The 21,737-nt window shown below is 46.2% G+C and overlaps 1 protein-coding gene across 4 annotated transcripts in view; it reads left to right on the top strand.

Annotated features, from left to right (window-relative positions):
• FBXW7 (F-box and WD repeat domain containing 7) overlaps window positions 1-21,737 on the top strand; it is a 1,581,903-nt gene that overhangs the window by 571,531 nt on the left and 988,635 nt on the right. For all 4 annotated transcript variants that reach the window (XM_069631275.1, XM_069631278.1, XM_069631277.1 and 1 more), the window contains one exon: window positions 10,474-10,563. The gene's annotated coding sequence lies outside the window, so the exon portion shown is untranslated. The remainder of the gene's footprint in view (window positions 1-10,473; window positions 10,564-21,737) is intronic.

Raw genomic sequence — 21,737 nt, 5'->3', positions numbered from 1 at the left:
CACGACACAGGAGATATTTAAGGTTCGTCGTCGGGCGAAAGCATTTTCAGTTCAAGGTCCTCCCGTTCGGTCTCAAGTCCTCCCCCAGGACGTTCACCAAGTGTTTGGCCCCTATAGCGGCCCATTTAAGGAAGGACGGTCACCATGTCTATCCCTATGTAGACGACTGGCTGGTCAGAGGTTCGTCCATGGAACAAACACGAAACAGTCTGGGGGCCACGATGTCCCTCTTACAGGAACTGGGCTTCGCGATAAACTTCAGCAAGTCCTCCATAGAGCCTTCGAGGACCTTGGTCTTTCTAGGAGCGGAGTTTCATACGCACACAAGCCTTGTAAAACCATCCAGCGAAAGGATACAGAAGCTACAAAGCAAGGCGTCTGAATGGAGATGCGGTACCAGGGTGTCGGTGCGCAAATACATGTCCCTGCTAGGGACCATGTCATCCTGCATTCCGTTGATAAACAACTGCCGTCTGTTTATGAGGCCTTGCCAGGAGTTTCTAGCGGACCGTTGGGCGCAGAGCCAAGGTCGCTGGTCCGACAGACTGGTCATCGACGAACAACTGGTACAAGCACTCCGTTGGTGGAGAGTTTCTACTCATTTAACGAAAGGAATGCCTCTGGTGGAACCGGAGTTCCAGAAGACGGTGGTGACGGATGGGGAGCTCATCTGGATACATTACAGGTACAAGGCCGGTGGTCGTTACAAGAGTCCTCCCTGCATATCAACCTGCTAGAACTGAGAGCAGTGCAGTGGGCTCTAAAATCTTTTCTTCCTCAATTGAGAGACTCTGTGGTGCGTGTCATGACGGACAACACGACTACAATGTTTTACCTAAGGAAACAAGGAGGAACACGTTCCAGGTCCCTGTCGATGGAGGCACAGAAAATCTGGCATTGGGCCCTGCAACACAACATGCTAATCTTGGCGTTCCACCTGCCAGGTGTGAGAAATGTGGAGGCCGATGCCCTCAGCAGGGAAATGAACGAAGTTCACGAATGGTGCTGAACGACCAGCAACTACAACATGTATTCAAGAAGTGGGGACATCCTTCCATCGATCTGTTCGCGACGAAGGACAACAGGAAATGCCCGCAGTATGCAAGCAGATGGCCTCAGCAGGGCTCACTGGGGGATGCGTTCTCCTTCCCATGGACAAACAAATTCCTGTACGCATTCCCTCCATTTCCTCTTATCCGGAGGACGTTGCAATGGATCCTCAAGTACCCATGTCGGGTGATTCTGGTGGCCCCGTATTGGGCCAGACAGGTGTGGTTTTCAGACCTGCTGCACATGGCGGCGGCGGAGCCAATGAGGTTCAGGAAGATCCCCAACCTTCTGTCTCGACAGGAGGGTATCGTTTGGCATCACGACCCGGACAGCCTCAAGTTGACGGCCTGGCTCCTGACTTCGCCGAATTTGGTCAGCTAACGATTCCGGAGGAGTGTCGTCGTATTCTGCAAGCGGCAAGAGCACCTTCCACAAACACTTCATACTCGTACAAATGGAGGAGTTTCTGTCAGTGGTGTGTGGATCAACCAGGTTTGGTTCCGCAGTCGATTACGCCGGAACAGCTCCTTCCATACTTGCTGTTCTTAGCTCAAAAGGGCTTATCGGTGTCGTCGATAAAAGTACACCTGGCTGCCATCTCCAGGTTTACACGTCAACGACATTCCGCACCATTATTCAGCGACCGCCTGATTAAGCACTTCCTTAAAGGTTTGTTTAGGAGTTTCCCTCCCGAGAAGAGATTTCCTCCGGTGTGGAGCCTCAATCTGGTGTTAGCGTCTCTTATGAAACCTCCTTTTGAACCAATGTCATCATCGTCTCTAAAGTTTTTGTCGTGGAAATTGGCCTTCCTGGTGGCCATCACTTCAGCCCGACGTATTTCGGAAATCCAAGCTCTAATGGTAGACCCACCATACTTAAGATTTTTCAAGAACAAGGTGGTCCTTGCCACTAACCCACAGTTCATACCAAAAGCTCCTTCAGTGTTCCATAAACATTCCTCTATTGTCTTAACTACATTTTTTCCAGAGCCATGCTCGGGAGCGGAGCGCACGTTACACACATTAGACGTGAAAAGGGCTCTCAAGTTTTATCTTCATCGCACGCAACCTTTCAGGAAAACGGGGCAATTGTTCGTGGCCTATGGTTTGGGTGCTAAAGGCAAAGCCATTTCAAAGCAAGGACTGTCAAGATGGGTATCGTCTACCATTTCGTACTGCCATTCCAAGGCTGGGAAGCCTCTTCTGCGACGCCCAAGAGCTCATTCAACTAGAGCGGCGGCATCGTCGACGGCGCTGTGGTCTGGAGTCCCTCTGGGGGACATCTGCATGGCGGCTACCTGGGCGGCTACACACACTTTTACCCGTCATTACTGCCTGTCGCAACAACATGCCGAAGATACTCGGATGGGACAGGCGGTGCTTCGACACCTATTCCAATAAGGTACGCCCCGGTTGAGGGGTTAGATCTTGTTGCAATTATGATTGAATATTGTTCGTTTTCTATGTTAACAATTGCTGATGGGTACACGACCATAGGGAACGGGCATTGTGAGGAAAGTATGTGAGTTTGCATGCACGCCTCCTCTTTTCGGGATGGTACTGCTATGTAATCTATTCTAAGCATGTCAATCCATGAAAGATCCAATGCTGGAGAAGGGAGTAGTTTCTTACCTGTAACTCCATTTCTCCAACATTGGTATCTTTCATGGATTCACATGCGCCCGCCTGCCTCCCCTGGGCATGCAAACTGGTTCCCCCACTACTTTGGGGGCCGAAATCTGAGGCAGCGCGGGGGCGGGTCCTGTATTTATATCATGGCGTCCTGACGGCGCGGGCACGCATGATACAAAACGAGGTGGATAGGACGCATAAGCGTCGAAAAAGTTTTCCTACGGGAAAGGGTCTATATAATGTACCGGGGATTCCCAGCCTGACGACGGGGAATATTCTAAGCATGTGAATCCATGAAAGATACCAATGCTGGAGAAATGGAGTTACAGGTAAGAAACTACTCCCTTCTCTACTCCCACTACCTTCACTCCCAACCACTACTACCTCTGCCAATACTACCACTAACAATCTGCTACTCCTACTCTTTTTCTACTCCTCACACTTCCTGCTCTCACACTCCACATACCCCTTCTTAACAATAGTCTCCACTCCACTCGCTCTCACCTCCTCTGGTCTCTTGGACGTCTCCTTCACCACCTCCTGTCCTCACCCAACTAACCCACACTTGCACACACATCTATTTAAATCCCCACCCCCTCCTAGGACTGGTGCACTTACCTTATCCAATTAGCTTACCTGCCTTCCAGGGGTGTTAAAGGGGAAGAGCTTAAGAGGGCTTAAAAGAGCTTGCCCCCCGCTTCTTCCAACATGGACTTTAATGGGGTCCAAGTAGATCTTTTAGACAAGGCCTTTCTGGACCTATTTTAAATTAACAATATCGCTGGTGGTTTGGTGGGTCATATTATGGCCTTCATGGAGGCTTTTGTTTATAATGTAAAACCTGGGTGGGCTAGTGGTTTACTCACTGTATGCACAGATTCTAGCTGATACTGCCAGCTGGACCAATACATTTCCTCAGCAGCGGCCAGTGTCATAGCGGCTGCTGCATCCTGGGCTGTTGCTCCGTCAGAGGCCGGTGTAATACTGGTCGCACCACCCCACTGCATCTTGCTGGGTGACGTTTGGCCAGGCCGTCCTACGCTGCCCGGTCTTCCTTGTGGCAGTGTCTTTCTAGTTGCAGTGGGGCTTTCCACGGCTCTGCCGCCTGCATCAGTAGTCGCTCACGCTGCAGAGATTGCTGACCTCATCTCGTACTACAACCTTGATGCCTGTCAATCACTGAAACATGATTTACCCCTTCCTCTCCACATGTTTTCGACGTCCTCCTACCCCAAGGCTACTGTATCCAACATCCCGACCGGCCAGGAGGCGGAGTGGCAATCGTCCATAGGAGTAATTGGCCATGCTCTATCATCCCCTCTCCCAGAACAAACTCATTTGAGTCACTTAACTGCCAGTCTCCTATATTGCACAAGGAATCGATCCCCTTCCACCTCATCTACAGACCACCTCACAGGAGTGACTTTCATTATAGACATTGCTAACTTACTCTCCTGTGCCAAATTAGCACATTCAAATAATATCTTTCTCTGTGATTTTAACATCCCCGAGTCACTGACAACCACACTGGAAGCACGCTTTTCGCACTGGCCGCTTCCATGAACCTTAAGCAAATTGTGCTCTTCCCCCACGCACAACAACGGAAACACTCTAGACTTGGGGCCTCATCACGAGTTGGGTGGTAACCCCGGTGGTATTACCGCCAGGGATATTAGCGCTACCCCTAAATCCCCCAGCACTATTAGCGCCGGATCGCGGGTTTGGCAGAACAGTTCGTTCCCATTCCCGCTGGCGGTATTCGCATCGGCGGTAATAGCGACAAAAATCAGCAAAATCGCAGTAGATTTGCCCCCAGCTTAGAGCTGGGGGCAAATCCCCCAAGCCCATGATCTGGCAGACCCTTAAATGAGGCGGTAATAGCGCTAATGCCCATTTAAGGGTTACTGCCAGACTCGTGATGAGGCCCCTAGTCTTCACATCATCCCCCTGCATCGACTGTGCAGACCCTATGCCACTTGACTGGTCTGACCATGCCACCATCCCATTATCAGTCACCCACTCGACTATGGCTCACAAAGGTCAGGCTAAATGCCCTCTCACTCAACGCCACTCATTCAAAACCTTCCCAGTCAAATAGCTAGAAGCAAACCTTGCAGACCTCCCCACCACAGGGAATGCCGCCGGCCCCCTGGAATTATTCTGCAACTCTACCATGAAACTGGAGGACACTCATGCACCCCAAAATCCAGCCAGGCTAAAACCAAACCATCTGCCCCATGGTACACCCCGAGCAAGCCTTCAACAAATTCAGAACCCTAGAGAAACGGTGGCACAAAAAACATAACTTGGGACATCTCGACAAATTCAAATCTCGCAAAACATAGGATTCTAATTACTGAGGCCAAAGCTGCTTACTACTCCACTACCATTGCGGCAGCCTCTAACAAGAGCAAAGCCTTCTTTGAAGTAGTAAAGCACTGTACCAAACCCTCACCTGACCCCAAGATACCAGCAATTCAGGAAAGATCCGACACAAGAAACACTTTTTTTTAAAAAAAGACAAAATCTGAGAGACCGTCAAATCAACCTCTCACAGCATTAGCATCCCCTGCACCCTGGCACACACTGCCTCCGTGGACCGATCATCTTCTCTCTTTTATCCGCATCTCCTAAAAATGATGGGCACCCTAAAACCTACTTCCTACTCTGACAAAATAATTCCAGCCTCCATCCTTAAACAATTGACGGGCCCGGCACTCTGCTCTCCTCAGCATCATCAATGCCTTGCTCGCAGAAACATCATATCCCCGAACACCCTCATAACTGGTCTTATATGACCTGTTTTGAAAACAACAACCCTAGATCCAGACCAGTTTAATGGCAAAATCTTGTAAAAAGTAGTTGCACAACTACTCTCCATAATCGAACAACTACAACTCCTAAATTACTATCAGTCCGGGTTCTGCCCAAAGTGTAGCATCAAGACAGCTACCATACAGGTGGTGCATGATGCTCTCCAAATCATGGATAAGGGTGACTCATGCCTCCTCATCCTCCTTGACCTCTCAACTGCATTCAACACAGTTGAGTACTGCATCCTTCTCACCCTCCTTGCTGATCAGGTGGGATTATATGGCAATGTTCTGAATTGGTTTTCCTCCTACCTCTCAGGTCAGACTGTCCAGATGAACCTGTTGTGTTCTAACCAATTCCAGGTCTCCTGCAGAGTCCCCTAAGGCTCTATCCTCTCACCAATCCTTTTTAACCTGTACATGGAGCCTTTGGGTACTGTCCTCAAAGATCCCAATATAGCCATACACCAATATGCAAACGATACTCAGTTGTACACGAGAATAAATAGCGTGCGTGACATAATTAATCTCTGCGATTACCTAGCCATCATCCAGTCCTGCATGTCGACTGCCTACCTCAAACTAAACCCATCCATGACTGAATTTGTCTACATCTGTCCTCCTGCTAAAAACAACTTGTCCAACAATGACTGAATGATAGGCATCTAGAAGGATTTAATGCACAACTCTCAGACTCAGCAAACTCTTAGGCTTCACCATTGACAGCAATCTGTCCTTCCAGAAACACGTAGCCAAGAAGGCCCAAATAGCTTGGCTCAGAATCCCTACCCTTTGAAAAACCAACCCTTCATCTCGCCACAGGACTTCTGGACCGTAATGCAGCCCCTTGTGGTCTCGCATATTGATGGGGGAAATGCTCTCTTGACAGGGCTCCCAGCTTCTCACTTCTCTCCCCTAAAAGCAGTCCACAATGCTGCAGCACGTCTTATTACGAGAGCACTGAAATGTGACCGAAATACCTCTATCCTACGCAAACTACATTGGCTTCCACTCCAAGCCAGGATACTGTTCAAGACTGCATGTATCATCTACAAAGCAGTCATCAGTAGCAAACCAGTGTATCTGGCGGCTAAGCTCCACATATCTGGTGGTACACACTCCTCGCACAGCAAATCGACCTACCAGCTTGAATCGCAGCTCGTCCGAAAAGAAAGGACCCGCAAACAATACTTCTTTTGCCATGAACCCACCCTCTCGAACTTGATACGCAGTGGGTTCGGAATGCCTCCACAATTCTCCAATTTTGCAAATCTCTCAAAACATGGCTCTTTTAACACCACTGCACGAAGGACTAATTCCAATGGGCAAAAATACCGACGCACAGACCTCAAAGTACTGCGCTATTGTTAAGATGCCAGCCCAAATGCCTGCTAGCCACACTTTGTGCAGCGCTACGCTGCTCTCAAGCTAGATCTGCGCTTTAACCAATACAATAAAGAAAACAAATAAATCTGCTGGTGGGTGCCCTCGTTCTGGCGCCGCTTCTCCGCGGCCCCAGAGCTGCATCAGGTAAGGAAGGGCAGGGAGGTGGCCTGCCTCCACACGGACACCTGAAAAGGCTTAAAGGCGTTTAAGGGGGAGCGGCCTGTCGATAGTCCTTGTCACACTGTAAAAAATGTGAATATAAGTGGAGACTGACTGATTCGGAGCACGTGGATCTTAGACGTGCCCTTGATTCATTATGTGGAATGCACTTTTGATTCATTATGCAGAATGTCACTTTTCCATCAAAGACCTGTGCTTGAATTTGCGCTTCTGAAATGCAAGCAATAATCCAGCAAACAACTGATACTTGTTAATGTATATTATTTGAGAAATATTGTCAGCTACACAGAGAGAGCCCAATTTGCACCATCAATTTTAAATGTAACTAAACAAGAACAGTAATTAACTTTTTAATTTATAAGCCAACATGTCATGTATTTCAAGAGTAGTGCTGCAGTGCTTTGAGATATGAAATGGCATTCTTGAGAATCCTGCACTTCTTGCTACAAAGACTCTATTTCAGAATTGACAATGTTGTTTTTTTTCTGCAGCGTGTTTCATTACAAGCATGTGAAATAATGTGTTGAATACAAAGAGCCTATTTTCCAAAAGCAAAAAGATTTACCTAGTGTGATATCATTTAGAGAATGTATGTCAAAGAAATTGTTGTGATGCAACTATAAATGGAGAGAAGCATATTTTAAATGTATCAAATGTCCATTATTACATGTTGGATTGTTCAAATGTACATAGGGAATACGTTGTTTAATCTGCATGCCCAGATATCAGTTTTAACTTTGGCTTTGCCAATGCTGTTTTTTCAGTCAGTCTGATAGAAACAACATTTTTGTTCAACCTGCATGAGAACACATGACTGAGCGTGAAAGATTTATGATCCTAGGGGATTAGCTTTCCCATCTGGAAAAAAAACACTTATTTATCTTTCATCAAAGAAATAAATTAGTCCAGTACTACAAAGGAATCCCATGCTCCAGGCCTCTGATGGGTTCTACCAACACACATGGGCTACTTTTAAGAGAAAATAACCTGTAAATGCATCTTCACATTCCAGTAGCGACATATATATGGTCCTCTGAGCCGATTTAATCTAGGAGGTAGTCGCCTGCACAAAACATTCACCATCTGGAGTTAATGGAAAGACAAACAAAGGGGACCTGTTGGCTACTCCTATTAACCACTAACTGAAAGGTGGCCTTGACATGCAGAGTTCAACAGGAATGAAGCTGACCATTTAAAATATTATTTGGTACATTAAACTATTCTGGCTATATCTTGCAGAGGCTTAGAACCAGAAAAACACCACAGGTTATGAAACTGTGTCTCCCCTACAAAATGAGACTAAACAAATGATACATTATATGAATATAAATAACTTCATAACATTTCATTACAAAAATACATCCCACTTAAGTAGGAATTTGACTAGGATCCTGGCAATCTAAAAATCAAAATTTCATTGATGGATAGATTCCTACTGGAAGAAAATACGATTCAGTCCAAATTGTCCAGAAACACACCTTATCACATGTTCAGAATGTGATTAACCTGGGAAATGAAGGGGTGTATACCTCAGAGTGTCAACCAGTTAATCAAGCCAATGGGAATATTTGACCAATCAGAAATCGGGATATCAATATGATATGGGAATATATCCCAGAGAGAGCTCTGGGATTTTGAAGGCTGTCAAAAGGGGAACCTCTGTCCAACTGTATGAGCACTGAGGGATGACTTCTTGAGTGATGAAAGAGACCTTATGACTTGTCCAAGATAAAGCCTGAAGCAGATTTTTATCTAAGGCACACGCACCAATATTTCTTTCCCAGAGGTCGATAAAATGGAGAGAAGAGGGGCCTAGCTCACTGGGGGGATTTCCTGGAGGTTGGGACGGTCCATGCTGGCTGTGATTGAAAAAAAATAACTAAAAGGAAGTAATAAAAGTCCCAATGCTATTAGATATGCGTCCTCTATTATTGTCTCTCTCCTAAGTCCCTGGAAAGGGAACTCAGAGGGGGAGCCATTAGGAGAGAACTAATTTTGAATAGAATGGGTTGGCATTTTGGTGTGGAGTGCAGCTTGCTCTCTCATTACATTCAAATTGAAGTGATATCTGATTTAGTGCAGAACAAATAGCATTTATCTGCTCATAGCTTCTGATAAACTATCAGTTGAGCGCAAGTAGAATGTTCTAGCGTGTTAGTGTGAAATGTATCCTGCTTTCTGAGCACATTGGCCAAACGACGATTCATTTAACTTGGAACCCAATAGCATTTCTGCGCAGGGCGTGTAGTCCCTTGCAACCAAATTTGAACCCTGTGTGTTTTCACAGGTATTTTCAATTACTTGGCCATTTGGGTTGGTGCCCAATGCTCCATAGCGTAACATAGAATTTGTAAATCAAGACCTGTGAAGGCCTAGTCATTTAAAAATGGTCATTGCAATGAAAGGGAGCTTGAACAGCTTCCAATCCTACAGATAGTGATGCAATTTCAAATGAACATTTGAATCACACCAATGACATTGGGCCTCATTCCAAGTCTGGCGGTAACCGTGCCGGAAAAACCGGCAGGTTGCTGCCAGACCCGGAATGAATTACCGGCTCCGACTTGCCGGAATTACCGGGGCATTACAGCCCGGTGATCCAGTAATTCCGGAGCCGGCATTCCGTTACTCCCCATTCCCATGGAGTCGCATAGGACTCCATGGGAATGGGGGCCATGGAAACACCGGCCCCATGTGGTAATGGTGCTGGTGTTTCCATGTCCGTCTGCGGCCAGTAGCGTTACGCCCGCCAGGTCACACCTGGCGTGTGTAACGCCACTGGCCGCAGAACTTGTAGTTAGCTGGTCTGGAAACGGTACCGGTACGGTTTTACCGGCACCATTAAATCCAGACCGGCTAACTTGTAATGAGGCCCATTGTGTTGACGATAGACGACCCTGTATTAGATACACCCAAACAGCCCAAAATTAAGATTTCATGAATAGGAGCTAAAACCATCTCTTGGGTATCGGGCATCACCCAGTAGGCCAGGAGTTAACTCTGGGGAACCAGGAGCTAGTGTATTCCATGCCGCAAATCTAATTTTCTCTTAAGATGCAAACTTTAACTTTGTGTCTAATATATACAATCTGTTTTGTGTTAAATGTCTTCTATATGTTTGTAATGATTCCTTATACAAATTGTCAAATACTCAAACATTGGAATGTTTGCATGGCAACAGTTTGCTCTGGAGCCTAAAGTAGCACCTGGTAGCTCTTGGTGACATGCTAACCAGGCTCCCCCGGGGAAGAAGCAGGAGCTTAAATAGCTCCCCGCAATTTTGAACCCTTCCCTAATCATCCAAAGGAATTGGGTTGTGAGGGGAAGTTGTCCTTTCAGAAAATAATTATGTTGAGCTTGTTAGAGTTTAGAAAAATTGAAACACTGACACGATGATTTATTATGTCTTGTAGATCCACATCTTTAACAGAAGAAAAGATTTTGGCACCTTGCTAAGGGGTGTTGATAAAGATGCGAACAACTACCTAGGAACAACTACGTAGGTTGGTAGAAAATGATTTCTCTTGTGTTCGTGAGTTTTGAACTTTGTTTTTTTTCCTTAGTTGTGTATATAAAACAATTATGTCTTAGGCTGTTTTTCTTAATATTTTCAGGATGGTAGGTAACATCTCTCCAGAAGAAGTTGCTACTTGACTCGAAATGCATTGTGTGTGTACATTAGTGGAAATCTGTCTTGCCCACTTAAGATACACTTTGCATTGAAAATAAGGAAAACTGTTATAGACTCGGCCCAGACCCTTGTTCTACATGTTTTTGTTCTTTTGGAGAAGGGGTGTTTTTTATATTTATGAAGATTTTATACGAAAATACACTGATTTTACAGCTGATTCTACAAGACAAATCATCTTTACTTACAAATGTAAAGGCGTTTGTATAACCCCATGTCAGAATTCATGATATTGATGGTAGATTCCATGTACCTTTAACAACATGCTTGGCATCTTCTGTTTGGTGCTAATGTGGCGCTAAACCAACAGCTATGATTTAAAGTCATTGGGTGATGCTAAAAGTAATCTTAATGCTAATGCACCATCTGTTGTGTACCCTAAGAAGGCTTCAAAATATGCACTTGCCACTATTCATTGGCTAGTGATAATGCTGTGCTTTGTGTATGTGGAGAGCTGAGGGGGGGGGGGCAATTGATTTGTTTATGCCTAGCTAGTAGCTACCAACATGAAATGTTTACCCGTTGCCCTAAGGACATGTGCAGACTTGTCCTAGCTCCACAATGTCATCTGATTATGCACACGCACCATTATTTCTTACACACAATGTTGTTTACGGGCCAAAACAAGAAAATAAAACCCATTTGATTCGGCATATTGCTGTATATAATAGGTTTGTATGTTGGCGGAAAGGAACCCTTTGGGGGGATCTTAAGCGTATTGCATCTGTCACTGGTTTCGGGGTGGCAGGGTTGCAAAGGTTGGCAAAGGTTTAATGTGGCTTCGTGAACGAACACTCTGCTCGATATTGGCTTCTATGACTTTGCCAAGCGGACAGTGTGAAAACAGAAGTGCGAAAATGTTTCCTTTTTAAAGTGGTTGGCTGCAAATAAACATAATTATATAGGTTCTCTCTGATACAAAGCACTGTTAGTTGTAGACAACCATGATGAAACCAGAGACTTGCAAGGGCATGCAGGATGTACTACAACTATGGAATGCTTAACCTAGATGGATCTATTGGTTTATTTTCTCTATTTCTTTGGCAAGATCTTTATTATGTTTAACATGTTTAACTTCTATTAGAATTTGGTGTTGCAAACAAAACCAGTAAAAACTACATTTTGACTGGATTGTGTCCTTCAACGTATTCCCCATCTTTGCTAATCACGTCCAGCTTCGGCTGCTTCAGAAAATGTTTTCTTCGGCAGAGGACGCTGTGCGTCGATGCCGTTGAGTTGATGTCCATCGAAGGCCTCTGTCGAGGGTGACGTCATCGGGTGTACAAGTAGCATGCACGCGCCCGTTGGAATCCGTTCCATGTTTTTCCGTAAACATGTTTGCTTCGGAGACTCAGCGTGCCTCGCTGGTATTTGTTTACTGCGGAGTTTCTTGCGAAAAAAATCATACGACGACATGTCTTCTTCATTGAAACCTACTATACCTCGCTCGGGTTTAAAAAAAAAAAAAAAAAATGCGATTCGAAAATGTCCATCACGGATCAGCATCGCTCTTGCCTGTTGTGTTGGGGGGAAGACCACGGCACAGATTCCTGCTCGAAGCGCCAGGCAATGACTGGAAAGGCCCTGCGAGAACGGAAGGGAAAATTGCAGGTAGGCCGTAAAAGGAAAACCAATCATTCCTCGCAGTGCTCCAGATAAGATTTTGAGGTGAGAGTATTGTACTCCCTAATTTTAGAATGAGAGCGTAAATGCAATTTCAAAAGCGTAAAAATTAGGTTTCTCCTTCGCAAGAGAGTAAAACGTCAGGTACATTATTTGAACCACTTGACACTTAACAGTGCAGGTTAACACGGAGAGGAGTTTGTTACCTGCAAAAAGATTATAACAGTGATACCGCAGCGTGGCCCCACATGCGTGGCTGCTTTCCCTGACAAGTGCAACATAGAGCAATGTGAAAAGGGGCAGGGGGGAAAGCAACTAGCTGCTCAAGTGCTACAAGTTGGGGATCCCTGCCCTAGTGCTTACACAGCCCTGAGAGTACTACCTACCTTTAGAAAATGATGCACTGTGCACATAAGTAGGCCAGTGGTGGCTGGTGAAATTATTAATTGGAAGGGTGTACATATTTGCCATGAATAAGGTGTTGTCCTGAGAACATAAGTTTAAAATAATGGGTTAAAATGATGCATTTTACAGTACAATTCTGGTGAAAACTGGGTAAAATGCCAAAGTTTGCTATCTGCTTCACAGGGCGAGAGATGAAAAAATGCACTAGATGCCAAGACACCAACAATGCACAGGAGCACTTTCCAACATATTTCCATGATACCTTTTCCCACAATACATGCTAGTATATAAAAACACAGGATCATGCTGGGTGTGCCCTATCCTGTCCTGCATCAATATTTGTCAGTATCCCCCATGTAAGAACCTTAGTTTAGCACATATTGCCAGCAATGCTACTCAAGAACGCATTGCCTTGCCAATAAGAACATTCTCCCGTTGGCTTTGCCCATAATGCCCAAACGAAAACGTTGTGTCCGTATAGCTATTGTGTGTTTTCCAGCTTGGCTTGCTGTTGGTTTTCTTGGTGTGTATGCTTTTTGGTCCATGATCTTCTATTTCGCAGACAGCACTCAGTAGTAAATGAAATCGGCGTATTTCTTTTCATAATATTACATATATATGAGTGATCAGTTTTGTGAAAAAAGTAAACTCCAAAAAACATCAAATTTCTTTAATTCAACTGCGAATTCAATCTTTGTTTTATTCAATTCAGAGGCAGCGCAGCCTGCACATTTACCCCTCAGATGTCTTAACCCCCGCATTCTAATCCAGTGCCCATTCAGTCCTGATTTCACACTCGGCCCAGCACCCGAGGCTAATCAGCATGAGAAATGACATGTCTTTTTGTGCTGCTCTGATGTCCATTCCAAATCCATAACATTTTACACCCTTTTATGACCACACAACACTTCAGGTGCCATGTTGTTGCAGTGGCAGTCCCTATTCGAAGCTCTCCACAAGCCAACATCAGAGAAATAGTCTCTATGTGGCAATCTGCCCCCATGTCATCCCACATAGACACAATTTTGACGTACGGTCATTTGCTGTTACTTCAAATTCATATGCACTCAGCAGATGCCTTCACCTCCCAATAGTAACCCCAGATACCATTATTAATAATTGTTCATTTATAACGCGCTTAATACCAACGAGTGGTTTCTAAGTGCGGGATCGGGATTCAAACCGGTGTTGCGCTCTGTTGTCTTGCCTCCAAGACAAATCCGTTGCCCCCGACCTATCCTTCCTCCCAACACATCTAACACATCCCCACACATATCCTGTGCCTGACTGACACCTGTACAAAAATCGTTTCCAGGCCTCAGAAAGCATTGGACCCTTGTGACCACGTGCAGCTCATGACACACAGAAATAAAAAAAAAGATACTGTCACTGCGAGGGATAGGGCTGGCGTTGAAATCCCCCCAACTGATCCTATTGTGTGATACTCCCAGGAGGCTGGTATCTGGTAGCTACAACCACGAAGAGTAACAGTCAATCGCTGACAGGAGAAGCCAACACGATATAATTGTAATTGGCTTCTCCAATCCTCTCGGTGGTACTATCAAAGGGTATGAGTGCACACATCCCCAGCCATTGCAAACAACACTTTTCTATGAAAGGCATAAAAAGCCGAGCCCACAAAGCCAATATCTACCTTTTTCTCTGTGGGAATCTGAGGCAGACACACAGGAAGACAGTAGGAGACAGCTTGGGCTTGCCTGACAGGGTTTCTGCTCACTGCTGGGGCACCATAGTGACTTGTTATCCTCCAGTTGCTGCACATGTGAATAGTGCCATGCCCACTTAAAAATGTAAACTCCACCCGTGCACTGCACATCTTCAAATTCCATTGGCTAAAAATAACAACCAATAGCTTTTAATGATGTGAATGATGGCAGACCCTGGCTTCATACGGCCAAAGTCTGCATTCAGTCACACATTGGGAATTGATGCGCTGTTTGCGCATAGGTTGAGCGAGGCAGCATGGTCACACCTCTGACAAAGACTCTGCTCTCCTCTATTAAGCCAGCCAAGCTGAAAGGAAATTCGGAGGTGGCCCTGCACAGTCTCGTAAAAAACTCGCATATACTGAATTAATGATATAGACTCCAGTGCCATCTACTGGAGGAAAGAGGGAGCTGTTTTTATAAATACGGTGTTAACGCTGCGTAAATGAAACACATTGTAAAATTAAATGCTGCGTAAATGAAACACATTGTAAAATTAAATGATGCGTAAGTACAAGAATTAAATGCGTAAAAAGGCCCAATACGCCCTCTATCTGGACTACTGGTTCCTCGACCGTCGAGTCTGGAGATGGTTCTCCTCGACTGGAGGGTGACAAAAACAGATCGAGATCCCATAGTGGCTCCCACCACTCGTTTTCGACGAAACGGTCGAAGAGACGGCACCATCGGTTGCCATCCTCTTCATCATCGTCGAACGAGTCCCCCAGAACATTGAAGTGTCCCACCAAACATTCATCATCTGCAGAGTGGGAGGCATTTCATTTGAAAATGCTAGCTTTATCTGAAAAGGGCAAGCCTCAGACCGCGCCTTCTTTGGAAGCCGTCCGAGAGCGTTCCCATTACGACACTTGCGCGCCCTCAAGCCCGGGTGGTAGAAGAAAGACCCATCGAGAACCTTCGAGGTCTCCGATGGAAAAAAGTCACACGATCGAGATCCTAGACGCTGTCGAAGACTTCAAAACCCTCGAAGGCCAAATCTTCGAAGGGCCGTTCTCGACGTCGACACCAAAACCATTGATGCCGAAGATTTCGGTGGTTCCAGCACAGCCTTCTGAACATACTAAAACTGATAAGGGTGCCAAACCAAAGCCTCCTATGAAACCTTCTACACCTTTGGTTGTTTCTGAAAAAACGTTTACCCCTTTGCCAAGAAAGGAGTATTTTAAATCCCTTTCTTCAATTTATGAAGAGGAAGAAAGGTCGGATGAAGAGGAAATTTGGAACTCCAAATGTTCCAGAATGTCTAATTGTGGAAGAGAAGAAGATGAGACCTTGTGTACACACTGCATAATGCCAGTGGTGTTGATACATTGCTTGAAACAGACTTCAGTAGGCCAGAGCCAGGGGAACACGCTGACTTTTCGTATCGGCACCTCATGTCAAAAGTAGTAGAATATCTAGGCTGGGCTAGACCACCAGTTCAGTTCGTCCAAGATGATCTTACAGATATTCTGGACCAAGTTCCACCTACAGACCCAATCTTACCCTTTCATGTGGCCTTAAAAAATAGGGAGTCCCCGGATTCTATCCCTGCGGTGGATAAATCCTTCCTAAGAAAATACTGCCCTTCCTGTAGCGACCCCGGCTATCTGTCCAAACTCCCCACTCCGAGAGTCTGGTGCTCCAGGTGACCACAGCTACATCTAATAAAGCGGCGTACCCTAACATCCTTCCGGACAGGGACGACAAGCATGTGGACAGATGGGCGCTTTGTACACTCTGTGGCAGTGCATAGCAATGGCTGCGGAGCACATTCCAGAAGGGGAGGAAAGGGAGGGTTTCCTAGCTATCGGTAAAGATGGCAAAGAAGCAAAGCGTGAATCCCTTCAATCTGGATTGGACACAGCGGACAGCGTTTGCAGGTCCATGGCTACAAGCACAATGATGCGCAGATTTGCGTGGTTACGGAAGTCTGCTTTTGCTCCGGACGTGCAATCTCATCTCCTAAACATGCCTTTTGACGGGTCTCACCTGTGTGGCAACAAGGCTGACGTGAGCCTTGAGAGGTTGCAGATCTCAAAGGTGACTGCCAAATCTTTGGGAGCCTATGTTAGGCAATCTCAGCCTTTTCGTTCGTCAGGACAGCCATCTAGGGGACGATCCGATCGTTACTACTCCCCATTTGGAAAGGCAAGAGGAATGGCCAGTCAAAGAGGCCAAAGGAAAACCCCTCGTGGTGGATGAGGTAAAAGTGCAAAGCCAGCTCCAGCTGCAGCTTTTTTGCCATGAGCAGCTGCAGCAACTGGTCCAAAACCACTTTGAGAGCTTGCGTCACAAATCACCGGTGGGGGGCAGACTGTCTCAGCATCTCGAAGAATGGCGAGCCATTACCTCAGATACTTGGGCTCTGGAAACAATAGCCCAAGGTTACTGCCTTCCTTTTATAACGCAGCCTCACAACAATCCACCGGGGAAACGCACTTTGAGGATTCCAGATCCGCTCCTTGTGCAGGAAATATTAACCCTGCTAGAGAAAGGTGCTATAGAACCAGCACCTGTAGCGGAGAGCAACAAGGGTTGGTATTCCCCATATTTTTTGATCCACAAGAAAGACTGGGGACTGAGACCCATCTTGGACTTGAGATACTTGAACAAGTTCCTCAGGAAGGACAAATTCAAGATGGTGACACTTTCTCAGATCCTTCAGGCCCTCCAATTACAGGATTGGTTGGTGTCATTGGACCTTCAGGATGCTTATTTTCATGTTCCAATCCATCTCAAGCACAGGCAATACCTGAGGTTCGCCGTTGGCAGCTCGCACCATCAGTTTTGAGTCCTGCCTTTCGGGGTGACCTCTGCCCAAGGGTCTTCACCAAACTGATGGTGGTGGTGGCAGTGCATCTCAGGAGATGGGGGATTCACGTCTACCCCTACCTAGACGATTGGCTGATCAGGGCATGTTCTCCCGAACAAGCCTTGGATCATCTCAGTCACCTGCCATTCCATTCACAGACTGGACTTCTCCCTCAATTTCAAGATGTCACAGATGACACCTTCCCAACAGCTCCAGTATATCGGAGCTGTATTAGACACATCTTTGGTGAAAGGGCTTGCCACCCAAGACGAGGGCTCGAGACATTCTTCAGATCGTTATCAAATTTCTTGAGGTTGCTCGGCCTCATGGCATACTGCATTTTTCTGGTGCCAGAAGCCCGCCTGAGAATCGGATCCCTTCAATGGGCTCTAAGAAATCAATGGTCCCAGTTCTCAGGAAAGATGACGGATGTACTTCAGGTTCCAAGTAGGGTCGCACAGCATCTTTGTGGTGGGCCTGCGAGGACAATATTCTGAAGGGAGAACATATTTGGCAGCCATGGCTGGAGATTACAGTAGTGACGGACGCCTCACTCAGGAGTGGGGAGCACATGCCAACAATCTGGCAGTCCATGTTCGTTGGGCTCCATTGGAGTCCAAACTACATATGGACATTTTGGAGCTGAGGGCAATCAGACTAGCGCTGAAGGCTTTCCTGCCCTCGGTCAGGGCAAAGAATGTCCTGATAATGACGAACAATACAGTGGCCATGCATTATCTCAACAAGAGTGGAGGTGTAGGGTCACTACCACTGTGCATAGAGGCAATGCAGCTCTGGTTCTGGGCAATTCGAGAAGGAAACTCCTTATGAGCGGTTCACCTATCCGGGGAGGAGAACACGACGGCGGATGCTCTGAGCAGGCACAGCGCAGTATCCCAGGAGTGGGAACTAGCTCAGGAAGTCCTTCAAGAGGTCTTCACCCTTTGGGGAACCCCTCAAGTAGACCTGTTTGCCACCACAATCAACTGGAAGTGTGAGGCCGAGAGGAGCTCTAGAATACGCGTTTGTGGTGGATTGGGAATTACGACTGCTATACGCATTTCCAAGATCCCCGTCATTTCTCAAGTAATCGGGAGGTTGAGAAGGTTCGGAACCCGCATGATCTTAATTGCCCCGGATTGGGCAGGAGAACGTGGTACCCAGACCTTCTGGATATGTCCATCTGTCCTCCGATACGTCTTCCACAAAGAAAGAATCTTCTCTCGCAGAGGGAGAGTCAAGGTCTCCATCCAGAGGTCAACACACTCAACCTTCACACGTGGTTTCTGAAAGGTTGAGATACAAAGATTGGAACCTCCCAGATGACGCGATGGAGGTGTTGCTTTCGGCAAGAAGGCCAGCAACAGAATCTCTGTACTGTTGCCATTGGAACAAGTTCTGCGACTGGTGCAGGGAGAAGAATGTTGATCCTTTTCTATGTTCAACTCCGGAGGTGTTATCTTTTCTCCTATCGTTGGCACACAAAGGTCTACATTTTGGGACCATTAAAGGTTACCTAGCAGCGCTTTCTATTTTCAAGCACTCTTAGGAAGATTACTCCTATTTTAAAATTCCCTTGGTGATTCAATTTCTAAAAGGCCTCACAAATGTGTTCCCACCTTCTTTTCAGGTTCCAATTTGGAACATTAACCTGGTTCTAAAGTTTTTAATGCGTGCCCCATTTGAACCCTTGCACACATGTCCATTGAGATTATTGACCTTCAAAACCATATTGTTGGTTGCATTGACATCTGCACGTAGAGTGAGCGATTTGCAGGCACTTTCTTCCAGGCCACCCTATACCGTATTCCACAAAGACAGGGTTGTGTTGAGGGTAAGATCCTCCTTCCTACCTAAGGTTGGATCTGATTGTTCTGCCAGTGTTTTACCCACCTGCCGCTTCCCAGTAAAGGGGAAGAAAGGCTCCACAGTTTGGACCCTAGAAGAGCTTAAAGTTTCTATATTTCTAAGTTCTCCAAACTTAGAGTGAATGACCAACTCTTTATTGGATACACCGGAAGAAAAATGGGACAAGTTGTTTCGAAACAGACTTTATCAAGGTGGATTATACTTGGCATCTCAGAATGTTAAGAATTGGCAGGCAAGGACCCGCCAGAGGGCTTGAGAGCTCCTTCTACCAGGGGTAGAGCCTCTTTGGCACCCTTGAAAGGGGCGTACCAATTAAATCTATTTGTGATGCTGCAACATGGTCATCGTTGCATACATTCACAAAATATTACTGTCTAGATGCTTCCCACTCTCGAGATGTGGCTTTTGGTCTGGTGGTACTGTATTTGGCTGTATTGGGCTTTATAAAATGCCAACAATTACAATCTATTCGAAGAACAAGTTACTTACCAACTGGTAATGTTCTTTTGACTGGATGTTCCTCCAACGTATTCCTCATCGCCCTCCCAGCCTTCCCCTCTGTAGATTTTCCTTTGCTGTTACAGCTTTCGTTCTCGCAGGGCTTACTACTGCTTGCCTAGGTTAACAGCCAACACGTATAGGAGAGAAAAACGGAACTGAGGCCAATGGGCACCGCGCGTGCTACTTGTACACCCGAGCTGGACGTGATAATCGAAGATGAGGAATACTTTGGAGGAACATCCAGTTGAAAGAACGTTATCAGTTGGTAAGTAACTTGTTCTTTTATGTCGTTACCCATTGTTCCTTATGAGTATGCACATCATAGGGCCCCACTGACATCTAACCTTATGTCAAATGCCACTCTGGACCTGAACAATGCACCGCCCAACTGTGCAATAGTTTTGGAAAAAAGACTAAATAATTCAGAAATAAGAGAAGAAATTGCAAAGTGGTTAGCTCAGTTTGTTTCAATGGTACAGTACAAAATTTCAGGCGAGTTCAACATTGTTTGGTGTGATAACTATGCTCTGCAAAATACCGAATCTGATCAAATGAACTACAAAAATGGAGGCCATATTTTAGTAATCTCTGAGCAATTTAGCAGCACTCAAGTCAAATGTTCAAAGTCCATCGTTTACTGCAACCCCTTGTTTTTAACAAAACAGGCATTGCTCCCATCTGGTGACCATTGTAAATAAGAACTATCTAACACACTGGCAGTAAACTTAATGCGATACTCCGCTCATCTGGCATTCTCAGCAAAATAGTATTCATCAACCCTCTTGTAGCTTTCCAATTGTTAGTCTCTTTGTTTCTATCCTATTTCTCCTCTTTCCTTTTTTTTACCACTCATCCTTTCCTCCACAGACCACTGTGATGAATCCTGTGTTTTGCTTAGCTTATTGTCTTTGACTTAAAATGCACATGTGTATTTTTATTTACATTTTTGTTGATATTAAAATGCATAGGATGTTTATTTGTTTTTAACTGTACCTGCCACCGAAAGCCTTACTTCCCAATGAAGAATTTGTTTAGACCAAGTGTAAACCATTTTTGGAAGGGATTGTGTCCTCCGACGTATTCCACATCTATGACGGGTAATGTCCACAGCTGTGCTGCTTCGTAAAATTTTAGGCAGAGGGCGTCCTGCGTCAATGGCGTCCATCTAATGTCCCTTGAGGACCTCCAACAAGGGTCGACGTCACCGGATGTTATATATAGGACGCACAACGCCCGTAGCCTCAGTTCTGTTTTTTCCGCAAACGTGTTTGCTTCTGAATCTCGGCGCTCTCAATTTGTTTCTTCAAACGATGTCTTCATCTTCCTCTACTACCCTGAGGTTGGGCTTTAACAAAATGTCGGGACTGCGGTTCGAAAATGTCCATCACAGACCTGCACGACATCTGCCTCTGCTGCCTAGGCGAAAGCCACACCACTGACGACTGCGAGGACTGCCAGTCCCTGACTTCTAAGGCCTTGTAGGAGTGTAAGGGGAAATTAAAGGTAGGTAGGGTGTCCAAACCCCGTAAATCGAAGTCCACTGGGCTTTCGACTGAAGACTCGAGGGGCGACTCTCCGCGTAGGCGAAAATACAGGGGGTCTCAGTCTAGGAGTGGTTCCTGCCATTCCTCTGCCTCGCCTCGAGGCATTCTAGGAACAGCCGGCACTGGTCGCCTTTCCCGTCCTCGTCAGAGGAGGACTCCGCCAGATGGTTGACTTGTCTCACCAAGTCTTTGTTGCCGGCCGAATGGGATTCATTCCGCCAGCAGATATTAGCGATTTTTCAGTCACAAGGCACATTCCATCCGCACCTTCGAAAGAAGCCGGCAGGGAACGGGCTCAGTCCACCACTCGCACGCCTTTGGGCTCGGGAGGTTGGCGCAATCATCGGGAGCAGTCCAGGTCCCGATCGGACAAGGGAGATCGCCATAGCCGTGCCAGGTCCAGGTCCCGGTCCTCGATGCCATTGAGACCGTCGAAACATGTGAAGCCTTCGAAGAAGGCATCAACGCCATCAGCGCTGTGTCAGTCGGTGGACGATCTCGAGGC

The sequence above is a fragment of the Ambystoma mexicanum genome, chromosome 6q (assembly GCF_040938575.1).
Source record: "Ambystoma mexicanum isolate Mex_15411 chromosome 6q, UKY_AmexF1_1, whole genome shotgun sequence".
In the NCBI taxonomy this organism is placed as follows: Eukaryota; Metazoa; Chordata; class Amphibia; order Caudata; family Ambystomatidae; genus Ambystoma; species Ambystoma mexicanum.
Note: the sequence above shows the minus strand (reverse complement) of the source record. Positions and strands in the feature narration are given on the sequence as shown.